The 19,091-nt window shown below is 36.6% G+C and overlaps 1 protein-coding gene across 5 annotated transcripts in view; it reads left to right on the forward strand.

The window, feature by feature from the left end:
• The window catches only part of tei (irregular chiasm C-roughest protein teiresias), a 311,660-nt gene that overhangs the window by 282,535 nt on the left and 10,034 nt on the right, over positions 1–19,091 (forward strand). The gene's annotated exons all lie outside the window — the stretch shown is intronic.

A 19,091-nucleotide genomic window follows, 5' to 3' on the forward strand; every position in this document is an offset into this window, starting at 1 on the left:
TCTTCAGTGACGGTCATACAATCAAACTCGGTTATAGCGGCATCGGAAATTCCGTGAGTTTTGACCAAGGTGTCGTTACAACCAAGATAAAAGTTTTCTAGAACTTTTTACTCAGAGGCAATCAAATACTGTGCATGAATTCTGTGCTTTTTGGTCAGAATATGATAACTCCAAAATCACAGTTTTGAAATATAAGAATTTGCATCGTCATTTAAAAATAAAAAATAAAGCATATACACAAATACGAATGAAAATATCATACATCAACATGTTGTTTCCCGTATTTGTGCATTTACCTCACTTCTAATTAGTTATAATTAGCAAGACTTACTTTTAGATCAAAAAGCCATTTTTTGGAGATATCATGTTCTGACCTAATACCTTCAGAATTTACTTCATCATGTTTAGGGTGACAATATTTGATGGAGAAGAATACGAAAAATTCGGTTATATATGTTAAGGAAAATGTGATAAATCGGTTATAATACATCATACTTACCAATCATCTTGGTAAGTTTGATAAATTTATCACTTTTACCGGAGATTACACATAATAACCAAGTGTTGTTGGCAAATTTGATAAATACTTAAAATTTATCGCCTTTATCTACGCTTATACATAATACCCCAGTGTAAATGGTGAATTTTATAAATATGAAAAAAATTACAAATGAGAGTCTAGTATGTGTCAGGGATATAGTCCGACCCCGATATAATGATAACAAATTTTACTATTGTACCCTGATATAATGATACAATACATGCGTGAATTATCACGTATATCACAAAATACGATTTATCATGCTTACCAATGACGCGACGCTTAGGTATTATGCATAATCGTCAGTAAAAGTGATAAATTTAGGAAAATTTATCAAACTCACCAAAATGCTTGGTAAAGTATGCATAATAACCGGTTATTATATGTATAATAGCCGCTTTTATTACATTTACCGTAACATATATGTACGAGATCGCCAAATATGCAGCCAATTCTTGGTGAAATCTCCAGGCATTTCTTAAAAATAATGAGTTCTATATGAGTGCAGCGATTTAAAATGTATTTCACATCAATAAAAAAAACTTGAACAAAGCAAATAATATGTGTAGTCATATTCACATTTTTACACATACGAGTAAGATTAATAATAGTAAATTAATCAATAATTAAAGTAATCTTCGTAAGACATGGCATTTTTGTGGAAAAAAAGGTCCGGAAAGGCAAAATAACGAAAAATACACTAATGTCCCGTATTTTCTTTTTTCTGTTTTATGTCTATTATGAACAAGTCGGAGCTACAAACATCTAATAAATCTTTTTTTCCCTCATTATGCATCAATAAAATAGAAATAAATACATTGCTAAATACTACGGGCTTTCGGACCCCGGTGCCAAAAATGTGTGATAGTTGCTTTCTCTCACTGTAGAACTTTTTCTATTGATCTCAGAGATCCAAGTCCTGATTTCAAGGATTGTGTAAGTTTTGAGTTAGAAATATGGTGATATGAAATTTGGGAGGCTTTCATCAGAGGGCAGCACTTAAAGTTGAATATTCAGCGAGTTTTTAAGATTCGCTTCCAGGTGAAAGCGTGATTTATTACATAAAATTTAGTAATGAAATTCGGAAAAATTGTATGTGAAGATGAATATACCCTCCACTATCTTCTTGACTGAAGAAATCTGCACGAAGTAAATTATTTTTTCACAAAAAAAAAATTCAAAAATTAAAAATTTGAAGAAAAAAAAATAAAGATTTGCTAAGAAACGTGTTTCTTGATTATCAAATACGCAAAAAAATTTGAAAATTCCAAAAAATCAATCCTCGCGTCTGAAATTTTTGATTTTAGCAATTTCTTGAGAAAACGCCGTAAAATGGAATAACAACGACGGAAAATGTGTCGTTATATCCAAATTCGTGGCATTTTCATTGACGTAATAAGCAAAGTTCATCAACATTATTCTCCATTGGCATCGGCCAGGACAGCTAAGTATTGACGGTATAGCCGAGGTGTCGTTAGAACCGAGTTTGATTGTATTTTGCTTTCGTTCGTACCATACAAAACTAGCTAATTCATGTCGAATATATCCTGTCTCAGGAATTTAATAGAAATATTATGCATTTCTTTTCCCGTCAAATTATAATGTTAAATATATGAAAGAAAGAGAAGAAACGGGGAAGATACACAAAAACATGTTAGTCATTGTCTATTTTCCCCTCGAAACAGGTTTATCAGGTGTTTTTCTGGTTATTTGACATTATAAGAAATTTACGAGGAAATAGTGGGAGAGAAGCTTGTACCGTGTATGAGGGTGAGTGGAGTGTGGGCCCGAAAACATGATGATGTATGATTATTACTCCTTGAATTCTTCCATACGTATCCAGACACGGAATATCTTACATTTTCCTCAAGAATAAGATTATTTTTTTCCTGCGTCGTGACGTTTTATTTATCATTTGAACAAATAAAAGTATTTAAATATAAGTTTCTCTAACTTGAATCTAATCGTTTGACTGAATTGTTTTCTATTTGAACGAAATAACTAATAATGAAATCTATACTTCTATGTATGACCCTTGAGATGCTAAGAAATTGTTCTTTTAGGCTGGCATTACATTATAAAAGTTTGATACAAGTTCGTTTATAAAACTTGAAAAATGCAGCCAATAGGCGGATCAGTTAAGTTCGCTCAAATGTAACAGATGTGGTTATAGGATAGATTTTTTTCAAATTTTATAAAAGCATTGTTACCAAACTTTTATAGTGTAATCCCGGCCTAAGGCCGGTATTATATTATAAAAGTTTTGTTAAAGTGTTTAGAAAACTTGAAAAATACAACCAATTAACTGATCGGTTGCTTTTGCTTGAATGTAATCTATCAGCTGATTGGTTGTATTTTTCAAGTTTTATAAAAGCACTTTCACGAAACTTTTGCAGTGTAATCCCAGTTTAAGTAATGAGTTTGAAAAAAGAATCGACAGGGTCGGACACTGCCGCAGTTATTTTCGTCAAAACGTCAATCGTCTGCAATAAGTTAAAATGAAATTAAATTTTTCGTTCGATACAGGGTGTCCTGTAAGTGCTAGTGTGGCCTTTATCTCATCAACCATCCGTCGTAGAGGTATCATTTCAATTTTAAAAATGCTGAAAAGATGTTCAAAAATTACCCTGTACCAGTTTTGAGAGTGAAATACAGCGTGTAACAAAAAAAAAAAAAAAAAACTAAATTTTTGTACGGCCCCCCTCCCTGACCTCTAACTTCCAATTAGAAAATTGTTGCCCCTATATCTCCTGAGGTCAACAAAAAAAAACCAAATTTGTAAGTGCGTTATTAGCTGAGATATTCTCATTCAAAAATCGAGAAAAGTTGGGAAGGACAGCATAAATGAAGGAAAGAAACGTTATCCGTTAGTTTTTGCTGTTCTTTCATTACTTTTCTCCGATTTTTCGATTCAAATGTCTTAGCGAATATTGCACATAGAAACATGGAATTTTTTCGGTTGGCATCAGGAGAGACGGGGCTTCAACTTTATAGTTGGAAGTTAGAGCACAAAGGGACCATATAAAAGTTTATATTTTTTTATTTTGTTACACACTGCATTTTCACTCTCAAAATTGGTACAGAGTAGTTTTTGAACGTCTTTCTTTTGAACATTTTCTTAATCGGAATCATACCTCTACGACGAACGGTTGATTAGATAAAGGCCGCACTAGCACTTACAGGACACCCTGCATAATCCTGTGATGAAGATTTCAGCTTATGTCGGGATGCGTCAACCAATGTAAAAAAATTGTAATTCACGTCCATACTTGACCCAGGCTCGTCAGATGCCGCATGAGTTGTGCGAGCGCGCTTACTTTACCTAAAGGGTGATGCCTTATGCCCCCTTGGCCGCAAATTACTGAGGTCTAGTCGCAAATTCTAGAGGCATATTTCCAATCATACAATTTGTCCCAATAACGTGTAGAATTCAGATAAGTCATTCATGTTATAAGAAGTTGTAAAGTCATTAAAAGAAAATGAAAAAAAATAATTATTTGATCACGCTGTCCTGAAATACTCCATTAGTAAATTGTTGCCCTCTCTCTCCTGAGATTAACAAAAAATCCACGTTTCTAAGTGTAATTATTCGTTGAGTTACTTGATTCTAAAATAGCTCGGTTGATAATGCGGGAAGGAACGGTATAAATTTGAAATAAAATAATGAATAAATAATATTTTAATGATATTTCTATAAGAAAGTTTCTTACCATGTTAAAAGGGAGGAGTCCCTTCAATAGAGTTTTAATCGAACATGGTTTTTTTAATTAACTTTAATTACTTATCGCATTAACATTTTACTATTACTATACTCCTACATAGTACTAACTTGTTTGCCGTTCAACTATCTTCGAGGAAACGATGTTCATTCTCTGAGAAAAGCTTTAGCAATCGACGACAGAAGAGTGATAGATAGGTCTATAGATTCTAATATCGCTTCCATGATCAACTCTTGCTTTTTTTACTGAAAATAAATAGAAAGGAAACCTTTTTAATGTGTGTAATAGAGTAGTAGTCTAGCGAATATATTGCACAAATAACAAATTTCGACGCCATTCTGTCGGAATCTGACGTTATTCTGAATCAGTCGTGACATTGAAAGATATCGTGAGAGATCTTTTATTATCTTCGTTTCGAAATCTTCCGAATTGTCAATTGTTAGTTTTGCTCCTGGGATTGGCAAATCCGTGTGAATATTCTGTTTCCGATGAGATACTTAATTGGTTGTTTGGCACTATCGGATTTCAAGTCGAAGGGTATTGTCAAGTGTAATTAAAGACTGTCAAATGTTGATAGCATTTAAACTTGAAGATAATATACAATCTCGTATAGATGCCAATAAATTTTACATTGGGGTCATTCAATGGACAGGAAGTTTTACCAGTTATTTACAACTCTGTGGTGATGTTTACGTGATGCAAGTCTTGCTTGTTCATTTGTTTGACCTGCATCTCTTTCCTATAACAATAATGATAATAACGAGTTTTTTTTCCTCGAGTTGGCGAACACAACCTGTCTAGTGACCTAAACTTCACTATCTATTACGACTAGTGACTAGCTTAAATATGAAGTATGAATATATATATGTTGACACTTTCACTAGACGTTTCCCCGTTTTCGATCGGGCCCTCGAGGTCTAGGTTGCTCGGTCAGCACAAAAAGTGAAAGGTAAAACAACATCCCTCATTATAAACGCAAATGTTACGGAATATTTGTTTTCTGGAAGACGCTCCATGAGTGTATTGGCAATTAGGAGAAATGCTGTAAGGTTAAGAATCATCATATCGCAATTTCATAATACGAGTAAAAGCCATTTTTCGAAATAAGGAAAAAGGTTTTCTAAAATATGATGAAATTCCCAGTAATTTCAATCTCTCAACTTTAAGGGGCTCTTAAAATTCATATCCAGTTTTCTTTTTCAAACAGTCGTACTTAGAAATTCATTCTTTAGTTATCTAAGAGAACTAAAATCAACGAAACGTGCTCTGTATTCTAATGAGAGCAGTCTTCCTGGAATCGATAGCAGTCTAATCTGAAGAAATGTTTGAATTTCGTTCACGAATCACTAAATATAAAAGTGTATCTTGAGACTTTTCTACTAAATAGTGACTTCCAATAGCACACGTGGACCTCCCGGATGGTCGGTTACGGTTGACACACTGCTAAGAAAATCACGATTATAAAAGTGTTGTAACCTTTGTGTCACAGTACTGGTACGTATTCAAAAACAATATAAATTTAAATATACTGTTTAAATGATGCTATAAGTACGAGAAACCACGTTATGTTAGGAATTCTGCTGCTACTTAGTGAATAAAAACAAAACTATGTCATATAATTCTCACACTGTCGATTTTAAACCGATGTGCAGGATAAAAATGGACAACATGCGGTATGAAACTGTAAATTTCTTATTTTCATGCTACATACCGGTATAAATTCTATGCGCCATAATATCGGTCACTGTATTTTTCGTTTGCCGCAAAATCAATTCTGTCAGCAAACACAAATATATACATGGTAACCGATATTTTGGCATACAAAATTTACACCGGTATGCAGCACTTCACGTGTTGTTCATTTTCCTACTGCATACGGGCTTAAAATCAACGATTATGTAATTTTAAGAATTATAATAGTTTTGTTTTGATCCAATAGATAGCAGCAGCGGTCCCTAGCGTTCAAGCAATATAGGTTTTTTGGGAGTCTCTTTTTTGCATTTCTCTTTTATACAAATGTTTTCGGCACGGGAAAGCGATTGGAATCCGAACTCTTTCATCATTGTTCAAGAGAACATAATTTATCCTCTTGACACACACAAATGTTTAGGAGTAATCACTAACACGTCTTTCTTTCGCACGTCGCTGCTCTGAAGTTATCAAGTAAAGAAGAGCCCAGTTGCAGTATATTAGGGCCCATGACACTAGGTTTAGCAGGTTCAAAACTGTGAAAGGAGGACTCCTGCGAGCGAACCCTTAGTGACGTCAGTTTCTCTAACTTTCACAACAGATGGCGCCACTATTCTGCCCGATGAAACCCTGGTCACAACATCGATTTTTTTCCGACTGAAACCGAACCGCAAAAAAAGAAAGAAAAATCTGGGAACTTCGACGACTATTGGCAGGGCCGTAACTAGGCAGGTGCACCCACACAGAGCCCACTTGGAAGGGGGACCAGAATGCGCTAAATGTGCCAGAAGAGGCCTAAATTAAAATTCTTGCACAGGGCACAGGAAGGGCTAGCTACGGCCCTCACTATTGGTCAATGGAAAAACCACAAAAACACTCATGTTAATGAACATGTATATGTTTCAAAGTGGGAAAAAATTTTCTAAGCAAAAAAACAAATAATTTCAGAAACCTGAAAAGGAGGACAAAAGTGCGAATTTTCCGAAATGCAAAAGGACGCTTGAAATGGCATCAAAAAGGAGAACATGTCCTCCTAAAGGAATACGTCTAGTAACCCTATCATAGTACAAAAAATGATTGCGGAAACCGGAAAAGAAGAACGAAAAGACGGATTTTCTAAAACGTAGGAGGACGCTTGAAATGACACCAAAAAAGGAGGACGGATGGTAAACTACCCATGACCACACACCGGGCTGCTGAATTTTAACCGTATTTTTTTTTCGCTGCACATTCGAATCATGGCTGCCAAAAAAAGTATTTTTGTGAAATTTCACACATGTGTGCAGGAACCCCCACTTGCATCATCATCGATGAAAAAATTAAATTTTTAATTTCAAATTAAAAAAAGTAACCAAATAACGTGTAACACTCGGATATGTGTTGCAAGGAGCTGTATAGTTATCAATATAGAATAATTAACTTTTTTATACGGACACCATGTCCTCGAAAACCCAATTTGTATAAGTTGTGGCCCTGCTCTCTTAAAGCCAACGAAAAACATTTCAAGTTTCCAAGTGCAATATTCGCAGAGATATTAGAATTCAAAAATCGGAGGAAAGTTGGGAAAGAACAGCATAAATAAGGGAAAGTAGCGTTGTCCATTTGTTTGTGCTGTTTTTTTTCCAATTTTTCATTTAAAATATGTCAGCTAATATTGCACATGGAGAAACGTGAATTTATTTAGAGAGATATAGATGGCTTCTTTCTCAGCCAGAGATATCAAGGAAACAGTTATTTTCCGGATATTATGCCGAGGCGAGCTCGGAAAGAAAAGTCATCACGGCGGAGACGTGATGACTTTAGATACGTTAAAAGAGGCTACTAATGCCTCTACTTCAGCGCCTCACGACACAGTGCGTGAAATTAGGAAGGCAGAGTCATGTGCCTCCAGTGGTGTAGATGGTAGCATGCTTGCCCGGTATGCAAGAGGGCTTGGGTTCGGGTCCCGGCGGAGACGTGATGACTTTTCTTTCCGAGCTCGCCTCGGCATAATATCCGGGAAATAACTGTTTCCGTGAATTTATTTATTTATTTATTACTACAGTGGAATCCCGTTTTAACGAATACTGTTATAGCGAAATTCTCGTTTTAACGAACACTTTTCGAATCCTCCAGTTAAGTTTACATAAGATAAGAACAATGCAAAAACCGGGAATTCCTTTATAACGAAATCTCTCATTTTAACGAAGTGATTTCCTCCTGTCTCTTGGAATTCGTTATAACGGGATTCGACTGTATTATTACTTGTTGGTCTCAGGAGAGAGAAAGACAACTTTCTAATTTGATTTTGAGCACGGGGTGTCCGTATGAAAGTTTTTTTTTTTTATTTCAATAACTATACAACCCCTTGCAACGTGAATAACGTACCTGAATTTTACACGTTATTTGGATACTTTACATGTTACGTAATTGGAAGGATGCCTCTAGGATCAACGATTCGGCAGTAAAATGGCGTGCGTGATGTTACCTATGCTCCCTGTATAAAGATAGCAGCGAGTGTCCGTAATTTGGTTGAAAATCTCAGGATTTTGCTAGATTGGGATATTTATTAACGACATAGCTTTTAAATTGACGTTATTGCTGCCACCTGATAAGGCATTATCATTTGACTACCACCTGATAAAGCATTTTTACATCATAATTGGCCATGCAAGGAAAAAAAAATATCCTCACACAAGTGTAATATTTGCCTCCTGACGATCGAATAGTCACGAGTTTGACAGTTTAAGACACTGTGGCAGCAGAAAAAAATTTTACTCAATCGATGTTCATCTTGATAGCAGAAAACTGCCAAAAAAAAAAGCTCTGTGAAGAGCGTTTTTATGACATTTCTGCAAGGACACTAGTTAGAACTTCCCTAGCACATTTTTATTTATTATCCGTGGAAAAGAATAAAGAATTTCGAGCACGTGGCATGATAGTAATTACACTATGTAACAAAAAAAATTTTTTTTTCCTTTGTTCTTGGGTAAAAGTTGTTACATATGCATTTGTTTGGCCTGAATAATTATGAAAATGATTCAAACGCTCTCGATATTTGTGAATTGGTCATTCACTATTGGCTGATTGGGTGACTGGAATATTGAAATTGACAAGAGCTTTTTTCGCACTGATTACCTTTTTAAAAACTGAAAATAATTTTTAGAATATAATTCACGTATCTGAACGTTTCAAAAAAAATAAATAAAATTAGAGTCAAAATAAAGTTCTAAATTTTAAAAAATAAGAATTTTCCTATCTTTTTTCTGATATTATCCTCCGATGTGTGTTTTTCCTAATATGCATTCTCAAAGTCAAGAATTCCTTGGTAAAGGTGCTCTTCTGGGTGAGCACCCATGCTTTCTCTGAATTTGTCGAGATGAACGTGGTGGATGTGATGTGCCACTTGAAGAGGCATTAGACATTCCATTTTTGTATCGATTTTTTATGTTTTTTCCGCAAGCTCAAGATGGTTTTTGATCCTGAGATGAGTAAGGCCCCTTTCACACGGAGCGGATGCGGATGCGGACGCGGATGCGGAAGCGGGTCCGCATACCCTTTCACACGAGCACTGAAGATGCGGGTGTTTCGCCCGCATCTTTAGGTTGAAATTCGTGCATAAAAACTATTTTTTCGCAATTTTTGTAACTGTTTTTCTCCTTCACCCCTGATTCAGTGCCCATATGCAGCCTAGAGGTATTCTTTGGTGGTTTAGTCTAGAGCCACATAGAATATGGGAATAAAGATGTCTTAATTCCGATCCTCACAAGTAGTCGATGGGAGAAAATGTCTTCAAATATTTTCAAAGATTTTGAAAACAAATCTGTCTTTCCGGAAACATATGAAAGAAAAATTCCAAAAACATCCAATGTTCGAAAAATCCAATCCAAAAACATCCAAAACTAATATGTTCCTAAAAACAAAATTCAGGAGATATCAAAGAATTTGCAAGTAGAAAAAAAGGGGAGGGGTGGGAACGTTCAAAATGTCTGTGCTTAGAAATATTCACATCACAATTCTGTCTTTGGCCAGGATTACAGTATAAAAGTTTTATAAAAGTTAGTTTATAAAACTTGAAAAATGCAACCGATAGGCCGATCAGTTAAGTTCGCTCGAATGTAACAGATGTGTTTATTGGTTACATTTTTCAAGTTTTATAGTGTAATACCAGCCTTAGGCCGGGATTACACTATAAAAGTTTTGTAAAAGCTCTTTGATAAAACGTGAAAAATGCAACCAATATTATCTTATTGGTTGAAATTTTTGAATGCAAAATGTGTGTGTGCACCGGTTGCATTTTCTTGAATACAACCGATGCGCCTATTGGTTGAATTTTTCAACTTTCATAAAAGTTCTTTTATAAAACTTTATAGTATAATCCCGGCCGGATTACACTATAAAAATTTTATAACAATTATTTAAAAAAAAGCAACTAATAAATTTATCGGTTGCATTTGCTCTAATGCAACCGATAAATTTATTAGTTGCTTTTTTCAAGTTTTATAAAATAACTTTCATAAACCTTTTATAGTGAAATCCCATCCTTAGATTAGTCATTTCTGAAATATAAAATTTCATTTTTTAAGTTTATAGACTGAATATTGAGTAAAATAAACTTGTAGGTATCGGGGGAACCACCAAAAATATTCAAGCGCTAGGGTCTTCAAACGTCTTAATCCGGCCCTGAGTGAACACTGTACGTGGATAACACTGTTTTATAAAAGAATTTTTTTTAAGTTTGAAAAAATTAAAAGATTAAAAATTTAAAAAAATAATAAATATTTAAAATAATATTTCAAATATTTATAATTTTTTAAATAATTTTAAAAATTTAAAAGAAAAAAAATTAAAATTTTTAAATTAAATTTAAAAGTTATTAAAGTATTTAGTCAATTAAATATTCGTAATGAACAGAACGGCTTATAATTTTGGTCCCGTCAGTGGCCGTTGTTGACAGGTTTTATTATATTAAATTGACAAAAGGCCGTTAAAGTTGCTATATCTCAATCTCAGAAGGAAACAAAGGGATAGACGTATGTGGGTACATCGTATTTGATGAACAGGGACCCTTATATGGTGTTTTCAAGGGTATTTATGGCAAATAATTAAAAAAATTCCGTGCAAAATCACCTTCAAAAAGTAGCCAAAGATGCGGACGAATTCGCTCCGCATCCGCATCGTCTGAATAGCCCCGAATAAACCTATTGTCAAAACTTCTATGTGCGGATGCGGAGCCCGCACTTAGGTTTTGACACATGCGGACGACGTCCGGACCCGCATGAACATTTCCTACGTGCGGAGATTTTTCGGCTCGTCTGAAAGGCGCAGTATATTCCAATTGTTAAAACTTCTTCCGGACCCGCATCCGCATCCGCGTCCGCATCCGCATCCGCTCCGTGTGAAAGGGCCCTTAGGTAGTCGTTAAGCATGCAAACAAAGATATTTCAAACTTATTTTCCTGTCTATGAGTCTTTTGGTAAGTTCCTTGTGCTCCACATTCTTTACTGTGATTCCATAAAAAATGCCCCTGTTCTTTGCTACAAATGTAGAGGAACATATCGAAAGCATTTTAGGGCTGCTAATTTCTCATCTAGGACTGTGACAAATCTTTTATTATGAGTGATTTTAATGTATAATGGTGGAATTAGAGCTTTTCGGAGATGAGTCATATGTAAGTTTTTTTTTTTTTTATTATAGATTGCATAAGACATAATGCGGAATGCCGAATAAGGAGAAAGTGTGACCGCAATTGTATCATTGGTTACACCTTATATTTGCAAGTTTTTTTTATCTCAATTTAGCTTTTTTTGTTTTCTGTATCTTTCGTTTTAGTTATGGGGGGGGGGGAGAAATTTGACTTTTTTGATGATTGAATGGTGACCATTGGCTGTATGCCTCGCTTTAATTTCAATGAAATATAATCACCCATGGAAATTCATGATTTGTGAGATTTAAAAAAAAATGTAACTCTAGCAAAAAACTCATTTATCGCATAATATTTATGTGAAACTTCATCCAAACTCGTATAATCCTTCTTTTCAGTTATTCGACCAACAAAATGACACAAATTCGCTCTCCCGAGTTCAAAAGCAAAGTTTAAAACATACGAATAAAATTGCTATTCTACTCTTTTTAGTCGTAATTCTTAGGGAAATGAGGCTGGTTACCCAGGAAAAAAAAATCGTATTACATAGTGTTATTCATTAGGATGTTGTTATTTTCCCTGAAGGTGAGATTCAGAATACAGAACTGCTGTATCTGACAAATATTTGTAAAGGCTTTTGTTTCTGTACTTGTATATTTCCTCCGTATTCACAAAACAAAGTAGAGAAGAAAAATTTTTGGTTACTGAAAACAAGCAGTCATTTTGGTTTTTTTCCCCCTATCGAAATAATTCATACTTCTATTATAGTTGTTTTTGATTATCAAATAAACACCCGTGACTTTCCGTCGTAAATTCAAATTACGTCACGTTGTAATGTACAGTATTTCACAGTTTTCGAAATTCTCTATCTTTCTCTTCTGTACGTCGTAAAGATACGATATTTCGTGCACAAATTCGGGTGAACAGTCATTATTTGAGTTGTTTTCAATCTTCTCGTGGCAGATAATAATAATCTCTTTGTTTCTTTTCTATTCTCTCTCTCTCTCTCTCCCCGACCACGAAACACACACCATACGTATAAGTCGTCCGATTCTCCTTATTTCTTGGTGATTGCGACACGCACCTTTTGAGCAAACTGACGACGAAGGTCATTTCCTAGTATTTTATCTCGCCCATTAAAAGAGAGAACAAGAAGGAGAGCCTGACTTTTTTTTTTTTGAACCATCATCAACAACTTCTCGAGGGCCGCAAAGAAGCTGCTTCTCCATGTTGTTTTCTTTTCCTCTTTGTTATATACCAGATGAGTACTAAGAAGAGTGGAAAAAATAGCTTATTATATTAGGAATATATAGGAGAGTAAATATATGCGAGACTTTTTCGGAAGCGAGTGACATAAATGGCATTGACTTGTGACGAACGGCAGAAGTATGTGACGAAACTCATTCTCAAGTGACACGCTCTCTTGTAGATTTCGATCACATTCATCTTGCGGTGGTCATTTTGTTCGGAGAAATCCTCCTTCAATTAATTAATTTAAGATTTATCTCTCTACATCAGTGTTTCTCAACCTTTCTAAAAACAAGGACCAGCAAAATGTCTGAAACTATTTGACGGACCACTCGCGTCCCATATTACGAGACATTCCTGTAATTTTCCTTTGATTCAATTTAAATTTTTTGGCGCAAGGGTTAATTAAGTCGGACTGCGTCAATGCTCATTTGGAATGAGATTAGTTTAGGTCTGGAAGGAAGAGGCTTTATATATATATAGGGAAGAGGACACGGAGAATGTGATCAATATACGGTGTGATTCCGAATTCATTGGAAAAACTTGTAGGGGTGATAGAACACACGTAAACAATCATTTTTCGTCATGAGATGTGTGGTTATGATTAATATGAAAGGTTAACGTGCAAAGTCTGTGATGAAAGACATTACTGACGCTAATTTTGGCGATGAGGTCCCTAAAGGTGAAAATAAGAATCACCAGTACGATGTTAAACCATCTGCACACCCTCGGATGGTTGATAGCCCACATCGCAGCAAATCCGTTGGAAACATATTTTAATTTGATACTGGTGAAGTGCTATTATGCACTCTAAAAGCATCTGTAATGCTTTTGCGATTCGACCACACATTCCAAGACAAAAAATGCTTGTTTAGTTGTCTTATATCATCTGTTAAAGTTTGTCCCGTGAATGCAGAATCGCCCTCTATGTAAGTGCAACCAGTAGTGGTGAATATTCAAAACGGTAGTGAATAGCCCCAATATTCGACAGGGCTTATAGACGTGTAGGAAAAAATAAAGGGGTATCACTGTTGCTCATTTACTATGAACATTTTCACTACACATACGGTGGCGCGTGCAATACGTGGTTTCAATAGAAACGAAAATAAAAACTCCTTAACTTCCTTATCATGTACGTGTGATTCTTTATTTTTACCTCATTTGTTTGGGTGGTGGTGGACAAGGTCAGCACAAAGCCACACACACGATGTCCATTTAACAGCTCTTTTAGAAGAGATATACATAAACATTATCAGATTTCAATCCATGGCTACACGAGGAAAAATTGCGTGCATTTAGTATAAGCTCCACCTCCCTCCAAGCAAGAACATTCCTCCATTCTTTGTGCTTCGGTATCTTTACCGATTGACAACTGATAGCGGCCAGTAAAACACAAGTGATAGAAGTTAAGAAATAGCATGTCTACGACATTCAAATTATTTTTCGCGGTAGCTGATTAACGATCTGATAACGAAATGCGATTTCCTTCACCGGTTTAATACTATTACGCAAACAGGATACTTCACGAAGCATGTCCGAAAGCAGGGCGGCTCTACCTCACCTACTACTACTAAACCAGACATGCGTCTCGTCCATATTCCTCTGCGGAACTTCTAACGAATTGGTACATGTTAGAATGTGTGTGTACATATAGTGAACCTTCCGTGAAGTTTGTTTCTGTGCAATGCTTGCCATGTGCAATCAATTTTTTTAAACTATGAGTTTTTGCTCAACCCTCTCTCTCTCTCTCTCTCGTAGTAAGTGAAGTATAATGAATGAATAATTATACCGTTGAAGACCTGTTGCTCTCTGCGGCGAGACTTTTTAACGGGGTACATCGGCTCGCATTCGCGCCTCGAAGTTGGGAACCGCAGAAGACCAACTTCAGCCGACCACCACTGCGGTGACGGTGGGGCTTGAACCCGGAACCTCGCGATGCGCGTTCCGTCACTATGGCCACCACAGCGGCGCTCTACCTCACCTGTTGCTCGGGTGCAAAATCTCATTTGCCGCTCCTAAGACGACCTTGGGGAGAGGCTGTGGGGGCTCATCCAAGGTGGCTCTTGTCAATACCATATTTTTTACCCGTCCGAAGCCGCACACCACTGTTTAGCTTACGAAATGTTCTTGACCATACTTCCCGTATTTTACGTCCGTTTTTTCCAGAACTACTTTACCGTTCTTAATAACGCCAGATAACTTTTTCCACATTATAGCTCTTATTTAGGAGCCATCAGATTTCCCTTCTTTTCCTTGTTAGAAATGAATTTTTTAGTTAATCTGAACATTTTTCAATAGAGTTTTGAACCTTGTTAACCCCAAAATACCTACTCCAAGGTTCCCAGGGCGGAATCTGAGAGAGCGTGAGGGGTTTCCGGTGCTCCAAGTCCTCGACAAGTGAAAACCCAAATTCTTTCTGCCTTTATTTGAGCGCTCCAGAAAAATTGCTGTGGTGGCAGTGGTGTATTTAAAGGGCTATTAACGGCCTATAGCCCAGAATGACAAATCCACCCCCTACAACCTGACGCCCGGATGCACCCTCGCTTAAGCCGCTCCTGTCCAAAAGAAATAGAAATTCTATCGTTTAATTTAATTGTCTTCAACGTTTTGCATCCGAGGGCCAGATCAATTTTTCCGTTACACTGGACACATTTAATGAGATGGGATGAATCGCGGTGGTTGGGGGCAGCCCCTCCCTCCGGATGACCATACAATGAGTTCTTATGGTAAAATTTGAATTTATTTTCAAAAAATTGTAAAAATATATCTGAATAAATTTGTAATTATCTTTATCATGAATTAAATAGTCATTATCCAAGGATGATGTTACTCCCGATATCCATACGAAGGTTTTCAACGGCTGGTTGATGCGAAGATGAATTCAGGAATGAATTCACCACTTGCTAATTTTTCATATATTTTTTAAATTAAGAATTTCAATGAAGACCAATTTTAATTCAAATCCCATGGATAAGTTTATTTCCTACAACTGCCGCCGCCGCCCTTTGGCGGCCAACCCCCCCCCCCCCACTTCTCTTCACAATATATCTAGTTTATTTCGTCCCACTTCATCAGCGTGCTATGGAAAGGGGCGTGTGAAAGCACCATCTTACTGAAGGATCGAATTTTACAATAATAAAGCAACATAAAACAAATGAGATTCATCAAGTACCCCCAGCAAACTTCCCCTGATTCAATTCACTGAATTTTAGTGGGGCCGCAGACTGGCTTTATCTCGGGCTACCGATGTTGCAAATTTTACAATGTTAAGCAAAACAATCAATGAGATTCATCCAGGGGCCCCCGAAATGAAACCTGTTAAATTTTCCCTGAAGCTCCGACATGGAGACTTGTCGGACATCCCCCCTGTGAATGGGCATCTCGGACTTCAACGAAAATTTTTCATTTTTATCAATTTTACAACGAATAAAATACAGGGCCCCACATCCAGTAGCGGGGACACAATACGCAGATTTTTAGTGGCGAATCCAAACTGGATTTATCTCGGTCTTCCGCTGTTGCAAATTCTACAATAATAAACAACAAAAAAGAATCAGATTCATCCAGGGCTCCCAAAATGAAACCTGTAAACATGGGGCCCCCGACTTGGAAGCTTGTCGGTCATCCCCCGCTGCGAGTGCCATGAAAAATTTTCATTTGTATTCGTTTTACCAACGAATAAAATCCAGGCCCACCTATGCAACTTCCCGTTACCGAATACGCAAATTTTATGGGGCCCCCAGACTGGATATATCTTGGTCTTCTGCTATCACAAATTTTTCAACGTTAAAGCAGCAAGAAAACAATGAGATCCATCAAGGACCCCTGGAAATGAAAACTTTTAACTACCTGCAATCCCCCCCCCCGGGTACCCCGACCCTGTGTGTTGGGAGCACTGGTGTTATATGTATATTATACATATACATACCTCTCGGCATGACCCCCCAAAAGGGTAGGGCTGACAGGGGCCGGAACGATTCTTATCACTTTTTGATTTTTCAAACTATAAATTAACCGCAGAGGGGTTCCTGAAAAGCTGGTTTCGGGGCTTGCCATCTAAATTCCAAAATCTAAAGGCCCTGCTGTAGGATGTGGAAGCCTCTCGGTACCAGTGCCGTCTTAAGGCATGGGCCCGCCCGGGCACCTCAAGCGAAGAGGAGCCTCACAAAAATGAGATCTGGTTGAAATTTTCGAGAATTTGTTTGGTAGGGCCTTCGAAAAATCAATTGGCCCGGGGGCCCATGATACTCTTAAGATGGTCCTGCTCGGTACATGCACATAACATGGTCCCTTTGGGTCAAATGGGTCCCGATATATGCTAGAGTTAAATGAATACTTGACCCAAAATCGTAACCGACTTCCGTAACACAAAAACGTAACAGATTTCCGTCACTCAAAAAACGTCACCCACTTCCGTAACATAAAATCGTCACTAATTTCGGTTGCTTAGAAACAGGCCCTTTTCGAATTTGTGATTTTATATTATAGAGTAGATTATTCCGTTCTGATATTTGATACACTTTTGGGCTATTTCTGAACCAAATTTTGTCTTGTTAATGTTCAACTCTGATGTCAGTTTAGAATACTCCTATATACAGAGGGGTATGGCATTTTACAGGCGAATCGTTGATTCTAGAGGGATACTTCTAGTTAGAGAAATTATCTAAATAGCGAGTATTATTCAGATATGTCATTCATGTTTCAAGGGATTGTATAGTAATTAAAATAAAAACATAACTTTTTACACTGTCCCACTAAAAATATCGATTGATCAGCTGCAAAATCCTAAAGCCACCCACGTCCAAAAGATGTAAACTGAGTATGCAAAAATGGTAGACCGTTTCTTCTGTAATTTTTATTGCGAGTCTGAGCAATAAATACGTAGTTCCATGACTTTTAAACGCATCTTAAATTATCAGACAATTCCATTCATTTTCAAATAAAGAACCATTTCGAAACAAAAAAGGCTTTCGTGAACATCGTGTAAATTGGAATTAAATTTAAAAGTTTTCGGGTTTTTTGGCCGACGTGAAGTAGAGTTTTTATCTTTCGATGTTTCGTTGGCACGAGCGAACATTTTCAAGAATGCTAGTTCTTGAAAGAAGAACGATGAAAAAAAAAGAAGAAGAAACTTGTTAAGAATTTCAATGAGTTCTTGAAATGTTCTCGTGCGAACGAAACGTCGAAAGACAAAAACTCTACTTCACGTCGGCCACAAACCTGAACACTTCTAAATTAAATTCTAATAAAGAACCATTTCAGTTATAGCGAGTGCTGAATTTAAAAGTTTCAACGGCAACCCCCGCTGATACGGTCACCACTCCCCCTCTCTCTTTTAAGGACAAATTTTTTTGTCCTGCGAGTGTCCGAAAAACATTAAGTTCTACAGTATTGATGTTTACTAGTGATTGTTAAAAATAGTATAGTAATCAGTTCGTATATCTAGCTTAAGATAAAAATGACACAATAGCTATGGCAATACTTTCTCTCTTTCAAACCGAACACGGCCCAGGCTCTGTCTGCTTTAGCCAATTTTAGCCATTTTCCCTGTGAAGGGGCGGGACCGTGTGTGTCGGAGAAAACTTTATTGTACATAATCAAATGTACATAGACAGAATCTCATACACACAAAATATTACAGCACAAAAATGAGGAAATAAAAAAAAAACTCAATTAATAAAAACAAAAACACGAAAGCAATGCAAATGCACAAAAACAGTGCAATAAATATAAAAGCAATGCGAAAATACAATACTTATATTTGGAATGGTACGGTGGGGTTCTCAATATGCTTAGATGTTTTAAGGCATTTAATCTATATATCTATATCTATATAGATTAAATGCCTTAAAACACCTAAGCATATTGAGAACCCCACCGTACCATTTATATGGTAGCGTTGCCGCAGTGGAGGTCAGCTGAAGTTTGTTTTCTGTGGTTCCCAACTTCTAGGTGCGAATGCAAGCTGATCTCCCCATTAAAAAGTCTCGCCGCAGAAAGCAACAGAACTAGGACTACAACGGTAAAATCATCAAACATTACACTTCACTCATAGTTCGTAAAATGTGTAATAAATGGTAGCACTATAACAAGCTTTATCTTAGGTTCACAACACGTGCACGCACATTCCAACATGTACCAATTCGCTAGAAGTTCCGTATAGGAATATGGACGAGGTACATGTGTGTGTGTGTGGTTTAGCAGTAGCATATTGAGAAAACACAAGTGAGAGAGAGAGAAAATTACAAAAAAGTAATACATATATACATAG

Source organism: Pholcus phalangioides, unplaced genomic scaffold (genome assembly GCF_987345545.1).
Source record: "Pholcus phalangioides strain wild (caught in Gottingen) unplaced genomic scaffold, Ppha-v1.0 ptg000021l_1, whole genome shotgun sequence".
NCBI lineage: Eukaryota > Metazoa > Arthropoda > Arachnida > Araneae > Pholcidae > Pholcus > Pholcus phalangioides.